Source organism: Desmodus rotundus, chromosome 4 (genome assembly GCF_022682495.2).
Source record: "Desmodus rotundus isolate HL8 chromosome 4, HLdesRot8A.1, whole genome shotgun sequence".
NCBI lineage: Eukaryota > Metazoa > Chordata > Mammalia > Chiroptera > Phyllostomidae > Desmodus > Desmodus rotundus.
The window spans coordinates 75,244,721-75,264,744 of NC_071390.1; positions in this window are offsets into that span (position 1 = coordinate 75,244,721).

Consider the following 20,024-nt stretch of genomic DNA (forward strand, 5'->3'; position numbering starts at 1 on the left):
ATGCCAGCATCTATTCAGAATATCTAAAACGGTCAGATCCAGACTGTGGATTAGGAATGATTTTGAGGAAAAGATGAGAGGCCATTTAAATTAGTCATCAAAAAGTGGGGATGAGAAGAAAGAAGCTCACTGAGAAACAATAAAAGAGGATGTACTAAGGTTCTTGTTCTCATGTTAAGAAAACACCTTACCATGTTATGTGCTACATCAGCAGTCCTCAACCTTTTTGGCATCAGGGATCTGTTTCATGGAAGACAATTTTTCCATTGACCAAAGGGTGGGGGCAGAGGGATGGCTTTGAGATGATCCAAGCACATTACATTTATTGTGCACTTTATTTCTATTATTATTACATTGTAATATATGATGAAATAATTGTATAACTAATCATAATACAGAATCAGTGGGAGTCCTGAGCTTGTTTCCTACAACTAGATGGTCCCATTTGGGGGTGATAGGAGACAGTGATACCCAAAGTGTGTTGCTAATTTCCAGCCTACTCTATAACCTCATTCTGGTGGCTGTCACTGCAGAGAACCCGGCTTCATAAAGATAGAAGTTTGGAAATGGAAGCAGGCCTTTCAGTGCTTTTGTGGCAACCTCAGAATAGTCCGCCTTGACTTTAATCCAGAATATATGGAGATTTGAAGTTGTCTCAAACATACTTTTAAGGCCAACATCATTTTCGATCTCAAGCAGTTGATCCTCTTCTAGCACCGACAAAGTTGATTCACACATGGGTCACGGATCCACTACTTCACAGTTTGGGGGTGTTTGGTGGTTGGGAGGTAGTGCTCAAACTCTTCTGAAACCTGAGACAGGTGATCATGCACCAGCTGGGAGAAAGAAGGCCCAGTCTCTTTCAAAATCTCTGCTCATGTTTGAAACATGTCAAAAATCCCAATGTTCACTCATCACTCCTATAATTTCAGTTGGGCTTTGAATGCAGCCACTTTATCTGCCGACTTGAACACAGTTGTTCTCTCCTGAAGTGACAGATTGAGTTCACTGAGCAGGTTGAATATGTCACACAAGTAAGCAAGTTTTGTGACCCATTCTGTGTCTGAATGTGCTGCCAGTGGTGACTATTTTTCTAAAAGAAATCGCTGGAGCAGCTCTCCAAATTAAAAACAGGCCAGTGATCTACCTTTAGAAACATCTCACTTCTGTGTGTAAGAGAAGACGTGTGTGCTCTGTGTCCATATCCTCACAGAGCTGCACGAACAGACCTGAGTTAAGGGCATGTACTTTAATGTGGTTGATAATTTTAATCACATCCTGCAAAACGTTGTTAAGTTCAGGTGACATTTTTTTGGCTAGCCAGCATTTCTCTATGGGTGACACAGTGTGTAGACTCACATTCAGAAGTGACTTCTTTGACCCGAGTAGTGAAACCAGAAAGCCATTCAGTCATGGCAGCCACTCCATCCATGTATATACTGACACAAAATGACCAATTCAGTAATCCTGATATGTAATCATTCAAAGACTTGAACAGTTCTGTGGCTATGGTGTTGGTTGGCAACAAAATTGCACATAACCTATCCTCATATGTATCCTCCTGATAAATATATCACACAAAAACAAGCATGGTCGCCTTGTTGTCAACATCAGAAGACTAGTCAATCTGGATTGCGTACCACAGTGACCCATTCATCCTCTCTAACAATTGTGCCTTAATATCCTCTATTGTTTCAATTCATCTAGCTATGGTGCTAGCCAAAAGAGGAACATGTGCCACCTTTTGAACAACAGACTCTCCTCAAAGTTCACAACAAATGTCCTTAGCAGCAGCCAGGATCAACTTTTCACCAACAGTAAAGGACTTCTTAGCTTTAGCAATGCAGTTAGCCACTAAGAATGATACTCTCAGTGCAGACACATTTGATGAAGTGGTGGCCTTCAATAATTGCTTCTGTTGTTTGTGTTCACTTTTTTTGGAAAAACTCCCAAGACTCATCTTTTAATGTAGGGTGCTTGGTGTCCACATGGCAAAGCACTTTTGAGGGTTTCATGGCTTCGTGGAATAGCCAATTGCCACATATTATACAAGGAGGGCTTGGAGAATGTGAACCACCTGTTGCAATAAACCCATAATTTCAGTAGGACTCTTGTACTTTCTTTTTCTTTTCTTTTTTTAGCACATAATTGTTTTTATTTGTTTTTTTTAAAGTATATTTTATTGATTATGCTATTACAGTTGTCCCAGTTTTTTTCTCCCCTTTATTTCTCTTCACCCTGCACCGCCCCCCACCAGTATTCCCCCTCCTTAGTTCATGTCCATGGGTCGTACATGTAAGTTCTTTGGCTTCTCCATTTCCTATACTATTCTTAACCTCCCCTTGTCTATTTTGTACCTGCCAATTATGCTTGTTATTCCCTGTACATTTTTACCCCATTCTCCCCCACCCACTCCCCACTGATAACCCTCCATGTGATCTCCAATTCTGTGATTCTGTTCCTTGTTTTAGTTGTTTGCTTAGTTTTTGTTTGTATTTTTTTAGGTTCAGTTGTTGATAGTTGTGAGTTTGTTATAATTTTATTGTTCATATTTTTGACCTTCTTTTTCTTAGATAAGTCCCTTTAGCATTTAATATAATAAGGGCTTGGTGATGATGAAGTCCTTCAACTTGACCTTATCTGGGAAGCGCTTTATCTGCCCTTCCATTCTAAATGATAGCTTTGCTGGATAGAGTAATCTTGGATGTAGGTACTTGCCTTCCATGACTTTGAATACTTCTTTCCAGACCCCTGTGGCCCTCAAGGTTTCTTTTGAGAAATCAGCTGATAGCCTTATGGGAATTCCTTTGTAGGTAACTGTGTCCTTTTCTCTTGCTGCTTTTAGGATTCTCTCCTTATCTTTAATTTTTGGTAACTTAGTTGTGATATTCCTCGGTGTGTTTCTTCTTGGATCCAACTTCTTTGGGACTCTCTGAGTGTCTAGTTTCTTTGGCAGATTGGGGAAGTTTTCCTTCGTTATTTTTTTCAAATAAGCTTTCAATTTCTTGCTTTTCCTCTTCTCCTCTGGCATGCCTACAATTCAGATATTGGAATGTTTAAAGTTGTCCCAGAGGTCCCTAAGCCTCTCCTCATTTTTTTGAATTCTTGTTTCTTGATTCTGTTCCAGTTGAATGTTTATTTCTTCCTTTTGTTCCAAGTCATTAATTTGAGTCTCAGTTTCCTTCCCTTCACTGTTGGTTCCCTGTATATTTTCCTTTATTTCACTTTCTATAGCCTTCATTTCTTTATTTTGTGACCATACTCAATCATTTCTGTAAGTATCCTGATTACCAGTGTTTTGAACTCTGCATCTGAAAAGTTTCTACCTCCTCATCGCTTAGATATTTTTCTGGAGCTTTGATCTGTTCTTTCATTTAGGCCATATGTATTTGTCTTGGCACACCTGTTACATTGTAAGGGATGGAGCCTTAAGCTTTGCCAGAGTGGGGTTGTGGTGCTGTCTTTGGGGCAGGGGTCAGAGAGGGAACAATGTCAATTGCTAGCTTACTTGGCTCTCACCCCACTTTCTGTCACTTCCCTTGCTTCCCACAAGCAGATTGTGCCCTTTTAGGTGCTGATTTCCAGGTGCATCAGTTTGTGTGTGTTCTAGGATCCTTTGGGCCTCTCCAATGGACTCCCCTGTGAAACTGGGGGTTTATCCCGCCACTGTAACCCCCACAGATTTTTACAGTCAGAAATTTTGAGGCTTTAGTTTTCTGTGTGGAAATCCTGGGTTGCAGTCTGTCTCACTCCCCAGTTGTTCCTCCTGGCTTATCCACACACAAATGTAGGATATTCCAGTCTGCCAGCTACCACCTTGCCTTCCCCAGACCACCAGCTTGGTATTTTCTTTTAAACGCAGCTTTCCTTCTGTTGGCAGTCTTAGAGTCTTCTGCTGTCCAATCATTGGGTCTTTCCCCCTTTTCAAAGAAGCTCCCCAGTGACATTTGTTTTTTACTCATTTTGGCTAGACTTAGCTTGTGGGCTTACCAAAACTGTGACTGGGACAACTGCACAGTGCTGGAAACAGGCACAGATGGAAGTGGTAAATGAAATAATGGACCAGTCATGCATGGACAAAAATAAGTGTTGGATTCTGACTTAAAGCTGGCCACCAGATGCAGCTGTACATTTGAAGTACATCAACTCACTTGCCACTATAAAGCCTGCCACCAGATGCACTTACTTGTCCCTTGCCATGCACTGATAGGGTTTTGATGTGAATCTGCAAGCAATTGATTTATTATGGTCCCTGTGCAGTTAAACCTCGCTGCTAATGTAATCTGTATTTTCAGTCACTCCCCAGCTCCACCTGTGCTAGCATCACAGATTCAGCTCCTCCTCGATCATCAGGCATTAGATTCTCATAAGGAACATGAAACCTACATCCCTCATATGCACAGTTCACAATAGGTTCATGCTCCTATGAATCTAATGCTGTTGCTGATATGACAGGAGTTAGAGCTCAGGCAGTGATGAGAATGATGAGCAGCTGTAAATACAGATGAAGCTTCTCTCACTTGCCCACCACTCATCTCCTGCTGTGTGGCCAGGTTCCTAACAGGCCTTGGACCGGTACCAGTCCTTAGCCTGGGGGTTGGGGACCCCGGTGCTACATAGTATCTTAGACTTTGAACTTCAGGATGCATAAAAGTCGTCTGGAAGCTTGTTTAGAATTCAAATTTGTATACCTTACCTCCAGAGATTCCAATTCAGTTGATCTGGGGGTAGTGGACAGAAATGTATACTTTAAATAAGTATTCCAGTAAGTTTGTATGCTGATGAGCCACAGACCTCAGTTTAAGAAATGCTGTCTTAAATTAACTTTTCAGAAACCTTTAAAATATTTTAATTTTCTTTAAACAATAGCTGCCAAAAGTGAGTGAGGAATTACACATAATGTTGGTGGTATATTTTGTTACTTAGCCAGGTTCTGACTGATGACAAGGGCCAACAAGGGAAAAAGTGCAGCTTTGTTAGTTGTGTGACAATACCTTACATCCTAGCACAGACCTTGGGCAGAAAGTTGAACTGGACAATGTGTTTTAGGCTGCAGCTAAAGTCACACAACTTTTTTTCTTCGTCCCTTAATTTCTGCCTGATTTATCTCTTGCCTTTTCCTCTAAAATAAATGAGAGGCAGGACCCTGCTACTGCAATATGGGGCAAAGTTTACAGGCACACACACAAGTGACCTTCTGGCATCACTATGATGCTTGAAGTTGTCCCAGAGACTGCTTACACTATCCTCATTTTGGGGGATTCTTTTTTTTGCTTCTTGTTCTGTTTGGTGTTTTTTTGCTTCCTTATGTTCCACATCATTGATTTGATTTTCAGTTTCATCCACTCTATTGTTGTTTCCCTGTAAATTGTTCTTTATTTCAATTAGTGTATCCTTCCTTTCTGAGTGAATCTTTTTTATGCTGTTGAGGTCCTCATTAAGTTCCTTCAGCATTCTTATAACCAGTGTTTTGAACTCTGCATCTGATACATTGCTTATCTCCATTTTGTTTAGCTCTTCTTCTGGAGTTTTGCTCTTTTTTTTTTCATGTGGGCCATGTTTCTTTGTCTCCTCACTTTTGCAGCCTCCCTGTGTTTGTTTCTATATATTAGGTAGAGCTGCAATGACTCCCTGTCTTGGTAGCATGGCCTAATGTAGTAGGTGTCCTGTAAGATCCAGTGGCACAGCCTTCCCTATCACTCAAGCTGGGTACTCAAGGTGTGCTCTTCGTGTGGGCTGAGTACACCCTCCTCTTGTAGTTGAGCCTTGATCACTGTTGGCAGATCAATGCAAGGGATTTACCCAGGCCAGTCAGTGGCAAGGAGTGGCTGTGACCACTGAACATCATTCTCTGCTCTTTGTAGAGGATCAGCTATGCAGGGGTAGGGTGGTGGTGCCCCAATGCAGTCTGTAGCTGCACACTGGATACTCAGGCTCTGGGGTTTCCTGGGTGGTGCAGGCCAAAGTCGTCCCTACCTGTGTTCTTCCTTGGGCCACCCTGCCTGAGCTATAAAGTAATCTGAGATGGCTGCTACTTGTGCTGGGCTTGGTGATTCCCAGGTGAAGTCAAGAGGTTGAGAACCTTCCTTGATGTAATTCTCCCAGAAAGCAATAAAAGCCTGTCCAGGCAAGGGTTGGGACACTCTCTCACTCACAGAGTGGCCATGCTGTCCTTTTTCTCTACAGGACTTCTGCAGTCGATGTGATTTTGTTCATCGCATCCACAGCACTGTGGGTACCGCTGGCTGGAGTCTGCATCAGCCAAGCTGTGAATCTAGGCTGCCTCCTGCTAATGCTGGGTCTGGGGCCACTTAGCATGAGGAACTGGGTCATGGGGCTCACTGAGATCAGCTGTTGCTTGTTTGGGAGAATTTAGGAAGTTGTGAAACATGAGCCAAGACCAGTCATTCACATGGAAAAGCCACTGTTAACAGCTTGTGTGGGTCTGTAATTTGGATGGAACAGAGCCTCAGGGGATCTCCAAGGAAGGGCAAACAGTATTAACTAACTAGGTTGATGGAGTCTCACATATAGCATCTGCCTGTAATCTGTGTGGTCCTGTTCGGGGAGGTTTCATAAAAAGGACAATGGCCTCTGCTCACCTTTCTGGCTGGGAGAAAGCTGTCCCCTAGCTCAGCCTTGATGCCAGACACTTCAGTGTCTCCCTGTATGCCACTGGTGCCTTTAAACTGCTGCCTCAGTGCTGGAGCTCAGAGGGAGTGAGTCAGAGTAAGTCCATGTTTGCATTCTTTAAGGGGAACTGCTTGGGACTCCAGAATTTTCTTCTGCTGATTCAATCCCTGCTAGTTTTGGCATCCAGAAGTTATGGGGATTATCTTCCTGGCACTGGAAGCCTTGACTGGGAAGCCTGGTGTGGGGCTGAGAATCCTCGCTTCTGAGATATTCCTCCTGAATTTTTATCTACCATATGTGGCCATGGGACCAGCCCATTCTACATCTCTGTCCCTCCTACCAATCTGGATGGATGTGGTTTCTTTAATTTTGCCAGACTTCCATTCAACTCGAATTCTGATAGTTCTGATTGATGGTTGTTCTGTAGTTTAGATGTAATTGTGATGTGATCATGCAAGGAGGCAAGCTATGTTACCTATGCCCAAACCTTATTCATTTAATACGTCAGAAATTCTCTGTCAAATATTTTACACTTCTTTTTTTTTAAAAAAAAGATTTGTTATTTATTTTTAGAGAGAGTAGAAAGGAGGGACAGAGGGAGAGAAATATCACTGTGTGGTTACCTCTTGTGTGCCCCCTACTGGGGACCTGGTCCATAACCCAGGCATGTGCCCTGACTGCGATTTGAACCAACGACCCTTTGCTTTGCAGTCTGGTGCTTAGTCCACTGAATCACACCAGGCAGGGCACACTTCTTTTAAATTATGTGTTTAATTAGAATACCTTGATTTGTCAGCCTCACTTAAACACTCCTAGAGGGGTCTCTCTGCTTCAGTTTAATGCCATTTGGTGCTGCTGACATTGCCCTGTCTTGGTGTTTGTTTTGTTTTGATGGTGCACCTCATTGAGCAGAGCAGGTCCATGACAATTCTGCTGGGCTGCCCTCATTCTTGGCACCTCAGGGTGGACTGCATCTCTCTGATGCTTATTCCTCCTCCTGTCTAGGGTAAGGACAGGTTGGGACAGCATTATGAAATAACATTTCCCCCCAAAATTGTGAAACTCACCCACAATAGAAACTAGAGAAAACACTTCCATTACTGAAAGAGAAGATTATCATTGAGCTTCTTCCCAGAGAAGACTGGGTTGAGGTTTTTTGCCAAAGTAACAGAGAGAAAGAGGTAACAATAACAAGTAGGCATGTGTTATGGGAAGAGCAAGACACCCACACCCGTTTTGCCAGCCATACAGTGTGTGGCTTGCCTTCTCTATGGTGAGTTGGGAAGGTGAAGTGGAACATGTGACCATTTGTTATCTCAGTTTCTAGTCTCTTGCAGCCTCCTTCTGGAATCCGGCTTCTCTTTCCATCACCTGTCTTACCCCAACTTCACTCTGACTCAGCTTTTCATAACATACCCCCTAGCACATACATTTACATACTTACACCAAATTCACTTGCCAGCCCCCTCATTCAGTAGCTGAGAATATTTCTATAAGTCCTTGATCTCTTCAGTGAACTGCAAATATTGACCAGGTTGGTCTCCACAATGATATTGAGGGAGAAGGCGTTCCCTGCAGAGGATTTCTTTTATCGATGTATCAATCTTTCTACATGCCATTCACTAATACCCTAAATTTATAGCTTCTAGGGAAATGGCACCTCTCTCAATGAGTTAAAGTGCATGAAACAGTACAGTCCTTAGAACCCAACTGGAGTTTAATAAATCATAGTTCTAGATTACATATCCAGTAAAGAATATCTAGGAGTCATTTTGCTTAAGGATAAGTTTTGTAGGGCCATCATTTGGGTAAATATGCTGCATTTCAGTGTTGAAAAGACCAGCATCTATCTAAGTGGTGGCATGGAGCAGGTAGGACCTAGGCTGACAATCAGGGTTGCTTAGAGCTACTTTCAGCTCTGCTCCCTGGGGACAGGTTAACCAGTAAACTAACTTTTCCAGGTCTTGTTTCTTCATGTGTAAAATGAGAGGACTGGCACAAATAGTGGCTGAGAACCCTACCAATTTTAAGTCTATGACACTTTGATTGTTCCTGCTCCCGGATAATGGGACACACTGGGAGAAATTTCTTCCTCTGTAAGTCAGGAAATTGGAATGAGAGTGCCTGTGATTCTCTGTGAAGGTCAGTGCTCCTGACAGTCACAATTGTCATGAACTCAATAAACTGCAATATTCTGCAAACAGCTGCTTCTCTTGAATGGTATTTAAGTCATACAGTTGGAAACCCAGAGGACAAGATATAATTGTAAAATGCTTTCAGGGATACATAAGCTGAAGGAAAGAGAAGGCATGATCGTTATAGAATTGAAGGCTTGTGCACAAAAATCTGTGCATGTTTTGCCTAAAATGAGTATCTTTATTTTTTAGGTCTTCCTTTTCTTTTCTTTCTTTCTTTTTTTCTTCTCAAATTCTATTGTTATTCAGGTACAGTTCCCTGCCTTTTCCCCCACGCCAGCCTAACCCCCAGCCCTCTCCACCTCCCTCCTGTTTCCACCACCCCACCCCAGCCCCCATTACTGTCCATGTGTCCTTTATAATTGTTCCTACAAACCCTTCGTCCTTTCCCCCAGAAATTCCCTCCCCTCTCCCCTCTGGTCAATGTCGGCCTATTCTCAATTTCAGTGTCTTTGGTTATATTTTGCTTGCTTGTTTGTTTTGTTGATTACATTCCTGTTAAAGGTGAGATCATGTGGTATTTGTCTTTCACCCCCTGGCTTATTTGGCTTAGCATAATGCTTTCCAGTTCCATCCATACTGTCGCAAAGGGTAGGAGCTCCTTCTTTCTTTCTGCTGCATAGAATTCCATTGTGTAAATGTACCATAGTCTTTTGATCCACTCATTTACTGATGGGCACCTAGGTTGCTTCCAGCACTTGGCTATTGCAAATTATGCTGCTATGAACATTGGAGTGCATAGGTTCTTTTGGATTGGTGTTTCAGGGTTCTTAGGATATAATCCTAGCAGTGGAATTGTTGGGTCAAAAGGCAGATCTGTTTTTAGTTTTCTGAGGAAATTCCATACTGTTTTCCATAGTGGTTGCACCAGTCTGCATTCCCACCAACAGTGCACTAGGGTTCCCTTTTCTCCACAACCTCTCCAACATTTGTTGTTTGTTGCTTTGGTTATGATGGCCATTCTGACTGGTGTGAGGTGGTATCTCATTGTGGTTTTAATTTGCATCTCTCTGATAGCTAGCGATACTGAGCATCTTTTCATATGTCTCTGGAACCTCTGTATGTCCTCCTTGGAGAAGTGTCTGTTCAAGTCCTTTCGCCATTTTTTTAATTGGGTTGCTTGTCTTCTTAGAATGGAGTTGTGTGAGTTCTTAATATATTTCGTAGATTAAACCCTTGTCCAAGATATTATTGGCAAATATGTTTTCCCATATAGTTGATATTCTTTTCATTTTAATGCTGTTTTCTTTAGCTATGCAGAAGCTTCTTATTTTGATGAGATCCCATTTGTTATTCTTTCTTTTATAAGCTGAAGGGGACATATCAGTGAAAGTACTGCTGCATGAAATATCTGAGATTCCTGCCTATGTTCTCCTCTATGACTTTAATTTTCTCACAACTTATATTTAAGTCTTTTAACCACCATGAATTTATTTTTGTGTATGGTATAAGTTGGTGCTCGAGTTTCATTTTTTTTTTTTTTGCATGTAGCTGTCCAGATCTCCCAACACCATTTACTGAAGAGGCTATTTTTAGTCCATTTTATACTGCTGCCCGCTTTGTCAAAAATTAATTGACCATAGAGACTTGGGTGTATATCTGGGCTCTCTGTTCTGTTCCATTGGTCTATCTGTCTGTTTTTATGCCACTACCAGGCTAAAACTTCCAATACTATGTTGAATCGAAGTGGTGAAAGTGGACAACCTTGTCTTGTTCCTGATCTTAGTGGGAAAGATTTTAGTTTTTGTCCATTGAGTATGATGTTGGCTGTAGGTCTCTCATATATGGCCTTTATTATGTTGAGGAATGCTCCCTTTATTCCCACTTTGCTGAGTGTTTTTATCATAAATGGGTGCTGTACCTTATCAAATGCTTTTTCCGCATCTATTGATATGATCATGTGACTTTTGCCTTTGCTGTTGTTTACGTGATGTATTATGTTTATTGACTTGCGAATATGTACCATCCTTGCATCCCTGGGGTGAATCCCACTTGGTCATCGTGTATGACCTTTTTAATGTATTGCTGGATGCTCTTTGCCAATACTTTGTTGAGAATTTTAGTGTCTATGTTCATCAGCGATATTAGCTTGAAGTTTTCTTTCTTTTTTGTGTCTTTATGTGTTTTTGGAATTAGGATGCTGCTGCCTTCATAAAAAGAGTTTGGGAATCTTCCTTCGTTTTGGATTTTTTGGAGTAGTCTGTGAAGGATAGGGGTCTTGTCTTCTTTAAATGCTTTGTAGAATTCTCCTGTGAAATGGTCTCGTCCAAGGCCTTTTCGTGTTGGAAGCTCTTTTATTACTGCTTCAATTTCATCTGTTGTTATTGGTCTGTTCAGGCTTTCTGCTTCTTCTTCATTCAGTTTTGGAAGATTATATTTTTCTTGAAATGTGTCCATTTCACCTAGGTTTTGACATTTCTTTGCATACAGTTCTTCATCGTAATTTCTTACAATCCTTTGTATTTCTGTGGTATCAGTTGTAATCTCTCCTCTTTCATTTCTAATTGTGTTTATTTGGATCCTCTCTCTTTTTTTCTTGATGAGCCTACTTAAAGGCTTGTTGATTTTGTTTATCTTTTCAAAGAAACAGCTCCTGGATTTATGGACCCTTAGAATTGTGATTTTAGTCTCTATGTCATTTAATTCTGCTGTAATCTTGATTATTTCTTTCCTTGTACTTGTTCTGGTCTGTCTTTGTTGTTGTTTCTCGAGTTCTTGTAGGTGTAGGATTAGGTTGTTTACTTGAGATGTTTCTCGGTCTTTTAGGTAGGCCTGTATTGCTATGAACTTCCCTCTCAGGACTGCTTTTGCTGTGTCCCATACATTTTGGATTGTGGTGAGTTCATTTTCACTTGTTTCCAGAAACTTTTTGATTTCTTCCCTAATCTCTTTATCCATTCATTGTTTAATAGCATGCTATTCAATCTCCATGTTTTTGAGTGTTTTGGGGTTTTTTCCTTGAGATTTGTTTCAAGTTTCAGTCCCTTAGGTTCAGAGAAAAAGCTTGATATGATTTCAGTTTTCTTCAACTTGTTGAGGCTTGATTTGTGTCCTATCATGTGGTCTATCTTTGAAAATGGTCCATGTGCATTTGAAAAGAATGTGTATTTTGCTTCTTTGGGATGAAAGGCTCTCTATATATCAGTTAAGTCCATTTTGTCTAGGGCGTTGTTTAATGCCACAATATCTTTGTTGATATTTTGTTTTGAAGACCTGTCCATTTTTGATGGTGGGGTGTTAAAGTCCCCTACTACAATTGTGTTGCTGTCAATCTTTCTTGAAGTCCTCCAAGATTTTCTTTATGTATTTGTGTGCTCCTATGTTGGATGCATATATATTTACAATGTTTATGTCTTCTTGGTGGATTCTTCCTTTAAGTATTATGAAGTGTCCATCTGGGTCTCTCTTTATGGCCCTTCTTTTGAAGTCTATTTTGTCTGATATGAGTAGTGCTACCCCTGCTTTTTTATCCTGTCCGTTTGCTTGGAATATTTGTTTCCAGCCCTTCACTTTCAGTCTGTGTAGGTCTTCTGTCCTGAGGTGGGTCTCTTGTAGGCAGCATATGTGTGGGTCATGTTTTCTTATCCATTCAGCTATTCTATGTCTTTTGATTGGAGCACTTAATCCATTTACATTTAAGGTTATTATCGATAGGTAGTTATTCATTGTCATTTTTTCATACCTGTGCTCCTCTCTCTTTCTCTTCTCCTTCCTTTCCTTAAAGCAGTCCCTTTAGCATCTCTTGCAGAGCTGATTTGGTGGAGGTGTATTCTTTTAGACTTCTTTTGTCTGGGAAGCTCTTTATTTGGCGTTCTATCTTGATTGAGAGCCTTGCTGGATAAAGTAGTCTTGGTTTCAGGCCTCTGGTTCTCATTACTTGGAATATTATTTGTCATTCTTTTCTGGCTTCGAGCATTTTCATTGAGAAGTAGCTGCTAACCTTATTGGGGCTCCCTTGTATGTTACTTCCTGTTTCTCCCTTGCTGCCTTTAAGATCCTCTCTTTGTCTTGGAGTTTTGCCATTTTAATGATGATGTGTCTTGAAGTGGGCCTCTTTGGATTCCTTTTGCTTGGGACTTTCTGTGTTTCCTGATTTGTGTGACTTTTTCTCTCCCTTCAAATTAGGGAAATCAAATTGAGTAAATTTTCCATGATTACTTTTTCAAACAGGTTTTCTATCCCTTGCTCCTCTTCTTCTCCTTCTGGTATCCCTGTTATATGGATATTATTATGTTTCATGTTGTCTTGCATTTCCCTCAATCCCTCTTCATTCTTTCTGGGCCTCTTTTCCTTTTCTTGCTCTTTCTGGGTGTTTTTTTTCTACGTTGTCTTTCAACTTGCTGATCCCGTCCTCTGCTTCCTGGAGCCTGCTTTTGATTCCTTTATTGTGTTCTTCAGTTCAGAAATTGTATTCTTCATTTCCTCTTGGCTCTTGTTGATAGTTTCTATTTCCTTTTTCATGTTGATATAGTTTGCAGTGAGTTCATTGTAGTTTCCCTGTGATTTCTGGTAGTTCTCTATGAGCTCATTGAGCTTCCTTATAACCATTGCTTTGAACTCAGTATCTGAGAGTTGACTTGCCTCTAATTCACATAGCATTATTTCTGAGGCTTCCTCCTTTCCTTTCATTTGAGGATTGTTTCTTTGTGTTCCCATTGTTTCTGAGACTCTTCTTGTTAGCCTGTTCTTCTTAAATTGATCTGTTCTGACTCCATGGGTTTATGGTGTGAATTTCTATGGTAGAATCCCAGTGGGATTCAGTGGTGCAGTGTCCTTAATCTCCTGAGCTCGCTGGTATTGGGGTGTTGTTTATGTTGTCTCTGTGTATGTCTTTCGGTTTTGATTATTGTTGCATCTTTCTTTGATGGGTCCTTCCCTTTAGCTGGTTAACTGAGGTTCACTCTGTCCACCACATCTTGTATTCTGTTGTGTAGATGTGGACAGGTTGTGTTGAAGCTGATTCTTCTGTGTGTACAAGGTTTTGAGGCTTCTCTTTCAATCTTGTTCAGTTATTTGTTCTGAATAATTTCTCCACTATTTAGTTGTATTTCCAGATCAGTCCTGGATTTAGGTTAGTGTGGCTCTACTCCCTCCTTTACTTTCTTCTGTTGTGATCTGTTGGTGGTTCCTTTGTTGGTGGGTTTCCTCTTCCAACAGGTGTACTGGTGTTCACATTTCCTCCTTGCAAGTTCTCTGGAGTAGCAAAGTGAAATTTGTCTCATTGTCTCAGTTGTTAAGATGACCCTGGTTTGGGTCTAACTCTGGTCTTGTCACTGCTCCAGGTTTTATTGTCTCACCTGTGGGAAAAGAAGAAAAAAAAAAAAGAAAAACAGAAGGAAGGAAAAAGGAATACAAAAGGAAAGGAAGGAAGGAAGGGAAGAAGGAAGGAAGGAAAGAAGGAAGGAAGGAAAGAAGAAAGAATAAAAAAAGATAGGAGGAAAGAAAAGAAGAAGGAATTTTAACAAAAATTAAAATAAATAAATAAATAAAAGAAGGCAGGGAGAAGGAATAAAAAAGTAAAGGAAGGAAGAAAGAAGGAATAAAAAAAAAGAAAGAAGGACAGAAAGAAAGAAGATATTAAAAAAAAGAGAAAGTCTTCTGTTCGCTTTAAACCAGTCAGGCCAGTTTTCCTGGTCTTCTTGTCTGTGAAAGGGGGGATGGGTTTGGTTTCACTTTTCTCCTGTCCTGAGCCGCACCCTTGGCTGTTCACCTCCAGCGCAGTTCCTCAGTGTCCTTCTGCCTCCCACCTAAGCCTTTAGCCTACCAGTTGTGCTGTCCTTGAGGTACACCAATTAGAGGCAACTCTCACTCCACCTTCTTGCTCTTTGCTGTCCTAGATGCTAGGGGCTCTCAGTGCGCCTCAGGGCAGTTTAGCCCCCTACTGAGTCAAGTCTTTCTGGGCACTGCCCTCTCCCCTGGCTCTGCAGCTCCCCTCTGCTGGGCTTCCTGCCTTCCTCTTAAAGAGTGAATAGGCCATGCAGGGATGTGTAGGGATGTGTGCGCTGGGGCTAGGTGGGATGTGTTCAGTCCCGGTGCTTCAGGTGTGGGCTCCCTATGGCAGCTGGGCCATTGATCGGGGTTCGCACCCACCCGGAGCTTCAGGTGTGGGCACTCAGGCCACTGATCAAGGTGCACATCGATCCAGGCTTCAGGTGTGAGTGTGGACTGCTTATCCGGTGTTCACCATCCAGGGGCTGTGGGAGTGGGGGCACAAGAGGCCAGAGCTGCTGTGGAGAATTCTCTAAACAGCCACTGAGTGCCTCTTTTTTCTCTCTTTCTTTTTGAGAAATTCTTCCTATTTAAGCTCCTGGTCCAAACAAGCACCTGACCTCTCACACAGCCCAGCCCGGCTCTCTCCCAAGAATCTTGCAGTAGACCCTGTGGTCTGGGTCTGGGGCTTTAGCCTCCCTGGTCCCCGCACTGGTCCAGGGACCTTATTGTCCTTAAGCACTCTTCTTACCATCTGATTTTTCAATGCCCGCTACAATTTTTGGTCTCTGATCTTCATATATGCCGGAATATCATTGGCTATTCGCTCTGTTCCTCAGAAGATCAGCTAGGTGTTTCACTGGTGTCCAGGGGGAAGTGGACTCCGCTCCCACCTATCTCACTGCCATCTTCTCCGTGCCCTTTTCTTTTCTTAAAAAGCCAGGGAAATAGTAAAGAAATAGATTTCTTCAGAATTCAAAAAGGAAGATTTTATTTAACTTTAATTTTATTTTTCTCCAAACACAATCTTCCAACATGCTTTGTTTAATCTCAACTTTTTCCTCTTAGTAATGGATCTCCTAACTTCCCAGTTATTGCTATTTTCAGGAAAGGAAAAAGACAGAGGAAAAATTAAATAGTGATGGCAGTATGTCTGTACTTTCCCTTCAGCTACCTGCACAATGTGACCCAATTTGCAAGCTCTCATGTGTTTGTGGGGAAGATCCTGGTACTGTCTCTTCCCGTTAGTTTCACTAGAGGCAGGACTGGCTGGGAGAAATTGGCTCAGTGGTGTATCTGTGATTATAATACACAACAGCTGTGGAAAATCATTAAACTAACAGAGAGACAAATGGCTTGGGAGAGAATAAAGTTAGCAACTCTGGAAACCTCAATAACAGTTCATTATGTTAGATCTTTTCCCTTAATTACTATGCTAGTTCCTAAATTAGAATCTAAACTGCAGCAAACTTTACACTTTATTCACCTTCCTTTTGTTAATATCTGATTTTTGTTTTGTGTGTGAGATCTCACCTTCCATTGCCTCATCTTAATTCATTTCTTTCCTCTTTGTGCCATCATCTGGAACACGTACATTTTCACTCTCATGTAGTATGTACACCCATACACTCATGTGTACTCCTTCACACTCACTCTCCAGTATACACACTCCTCACACTCATATAAACAACCTTTCACACATGAACAAACTCACACACACATATGCATGCATGTATGCACTCTTGTGCACAATCATAAGACTCCCAGTTTAGTACCATTTGTGTCTGGGCTCTCTGAAGTTCTTCCTACTTTGGAAATAGCTGGAACTTAGTATGTTCACTTTTGAGTACTGAGAATTTTTATTTCTAAGTGTAACTGGTTTATTAAATGGCATGAATTCTGTGAGGAACACATATGAAGTGGTTTTATTTTTCTCCAAACATGACCTTCCAACATGATTTGTTGAACCTCCGTTTTCTTCTATTAATAATGGATCCCTTAGCTTCTCAGTTATTGTCGGGTATCCAAACATGCAGTATGGTCTGATTAAAATGTGGGATATTACCAGATTTAGGGCTTACATCATTATTAAAGGCCCTCCCTTCCCTAAGAGATATGCAGGCACCCAGGGTCTGGAGAGCAGAGAGGGAGTGGTTCACATTTTGTTTCTTTTATCTTCTGCTTCTAGCCCCTGTGTAGTTGAGATGAAGGGGGAAGTGTGATTAGAGAAAAAGAGCAAACATCTTTATCTAGCTGTTGCTGTTGGAGTTTTCTCTTGACTGTTGATGGCTCTGATGAGTCTGGAAGAGAACCCAGAGCCCACACTGTCCCTGGGCATTTGATCTACAGAACTGTGAGCTAATGAACGTCTGCAGTTTTAAGCCACCAAGTTTGTGGTGATTTGTTACAAAGCAATAGAAAAGGAATACATTGCTAGTAGGAAAGAGGGAAAAAATACTCCAGCACTCATCATCTAAGTCAGCAGCTCCAAGCTCTGAGTTATTTTGCAAATATAGAATGGAGCCAGGTGGTGGGTTGATGGTAGTGTAAGAGGGTTCAGCCAAGGGGCCCCCAAAAGAAGGATTTGTAATGGGGTCCAGAACTCAGGATGTCCAGGAAATATTAAAAATATGGGATGTCCTCACCCCCATAAGTCTGAACTGGGGGATGGGACACATGGAACAGGGCCATTGAGAGTTGTTTTGCATAGTAACAGTTTTGCAGATAACCTCTAGAACAGTCATTTAACATATCTATAACCTTTAACTGGTCTCATAGACATGTTAAATAGCTGTGGCCATGCTTTGAGCCAGGGAGATGGAAGTGACTTCCACCCAGGATGTAATTGAGAGGCAACTCCTCCTGGTTACAGAGCCTGTGTGAGAGCTTGGACATGATTGACTCCACACCACAGGGCCATGCCTGCCTAAACTTACTATGGCAGCCCGGAAAACCTGGAAAAATTTGAGAATGCTGGCAAGTGTAGCCACTTGTGGGAGGAGTTGGAAATGAGGTTGCAGAGGAAGATTGGCGCTGGGATTTAAACCCAGGTGTGGCAGCTGTGACAAGAAGAACCAGGCAGCTTTGGCAGAGGAGAACCACATGGCTTTAGCAGGGGAGAACCATGTGGCTTTGAGTCTCCCTTTGCCACACAGCTTAGGAAGCTGGAAAGCAAGATGTAGCAACGATGCAGAACTCTCTCTTAGCAGTTTGGGAGAATGCAGGAGAGACACTGCGGGAAGGAAAGGAGTGAAAGGACTCTTGCTGGTAGGCCATGAGGAGGTGCCATGTGGTTCTGAATTAAGAACTGGAGATCCTGGTGACAGAGCTGATGTTGCTGGGAACTGAGGGAGGCCTGCCAGTGGAGTATGGATTACTGGGAAGAAACAGGGGCTACCTGATCCATGGATTTCTATTACTTCTCCTGAGATATGGTACCCCAGACTGGGCAAAGGGGGAAAGGAAGGACTGTGTATGTTTTAAGGGACTTTGGGATTTTAATGAAGACATTAAGTCATTACTCTTATGTCTGTATAACTTTTGAATAAATAATTCCTTTCCTTTTCACCAATCTCTGACATGGAGAGCTATAATTCCCTGGTGATAAGCAAGGTGAACCCAGTACAGGGGGACCCCAGGAGAAGGGGGGTCCATTTGGTAACATTGTGTGACCCCTTCTCTGATGACCAATCAAGGAAAATCTTTGGAGACCACATGTGCAGTAGCTTTAAAGTAATACAACTACTTGTACATATGTAATAAAAGCCTGCCAAAACTAGCCAGGAAGGATCCACCCTATAAGAATAGAATCCCTCCAGCCCCTGAGGTCAATCTCTGCTTTCAGTTGGCCTACTCCTGTAATCTCTGCTATAAACTCTGTGTGTTGGGTTCAATTCTTTGTCCTGATCACCAAGAACCTGGTTACCTGTGCCCACCTGTGACAGTAGCAGGGTCAAATAGCCATGGAGAAATGTCTGGCTGACACTGGGGTCAGTTCTCTTTAGAACATAGGGACACTTGGTACTGCTATTTTCAACTTTGGATTTTAGCTGCAATTCTTAGACTGCAGAAAGTAGTGAGGATCAACATCTTGCTACCAAAGGGAAAGGCAGTGGCTCCAATATCTTTGTCCCTTTTTAACCATCATGTTGAATAAGTGCAAGTCTAGGTTGTAATTATTAAACATTTTTATTTTTGTCTCCCATTGCTCTTTTCTTCTGTGGAGATAATTAATCTCTTGACCATGACTTTCATGTTCACCTTCAGGCAATAAAAGGTCTTTCAATCAGTCATTAGAATGCCTAATTCAGAGTAATAGGCTAAACTTTTAACTTCATTCAGGGTTCCAGCTGCACCTCTTCCCTATCTGTAGTCTGCTCCTTATTTGCAGTGGGGGGGTGGGGAGTGGGGGTAGAGTAGCTGACTTCTGGATTTTTTTCCAAACTTGTGCTTTGAGTCATCAACTCCTTTCCCCTACACCTCGGTATCTTAACCCTGTGAGGTTATAGCAGAGAAAAGAAGGAAAGGAACATTCCAGGCTTGACTATACTGCAGGTAAAAGACCCCCAATATAGAAATCTGTCTCTAAAGACTTCCCAAAGACCCCATGAGACAATCACCTGCAAGCTGTGCCAAGCCCCAAGAGTGACAAGCTAGCCCGAGACAGACATGGAGCTTCATATTCTCCCATCTTATCTGGCTTCCCCCGCTTCTCCATGCTCCTGTCCTACATGCTGCCTAATTTGTTTCCTCTTCCCCTCAAGTATAAGTGTCTCTCAACCTCTGCCTCTGATTTTTCTCCAATCTGGCCGTAGTTTACTATGCACTCCAGGGCTGCAGCTCTTACTTCCATGGGGATGACTTCCAAATCTGCATTTGTAGCCCTCTCTGCCCTCTGAGCTCTAATCTGAATCCCTATCTGCTCGGAATTTTGAGCTGAAGGCCCAGTCTTCTACAGTTCCCCATGTCTCAGAGTGAAGTCATTCCTCCCCTGCCCCTAGTCCACCTCCCTCTCATGGTCTTGTTTTTCATAACTGTACCACCCAAACAGTCCATCTGTCATTTGCTGCTGCTCCTTCCTCCTTGCTCTCTGCATTAAATTCATTGCCAAGTCCTCACATCCTGCATTCATAACAGTATTTGAATAGGTCTCTTCTCCATCACATTTGCTTCTTTGTTTCCACCACCTTGAAGTATAATGACAGCTAACATTTTGATGCATATTTTTCCAGTCTTTTCTATTCATGTATTAAATAAGTAAATAAATATTGTACATATATTTTCATAGACTAAGATCAAACTTTTCATATTATTCTGTAAACTCATTATTTTTCACTTAACAATGCATTGTGAGACTTTCTAAATAATTTCATATTCATCCCCAATATTTTCAGATACAATGTCAGTTGAGGATTGGGTGTTTTGCATTCTGTTGTTCAAAGAGAGTCCCTATGACCTTTTTCTCTGTTTAAGTGAATTCCTAAATTC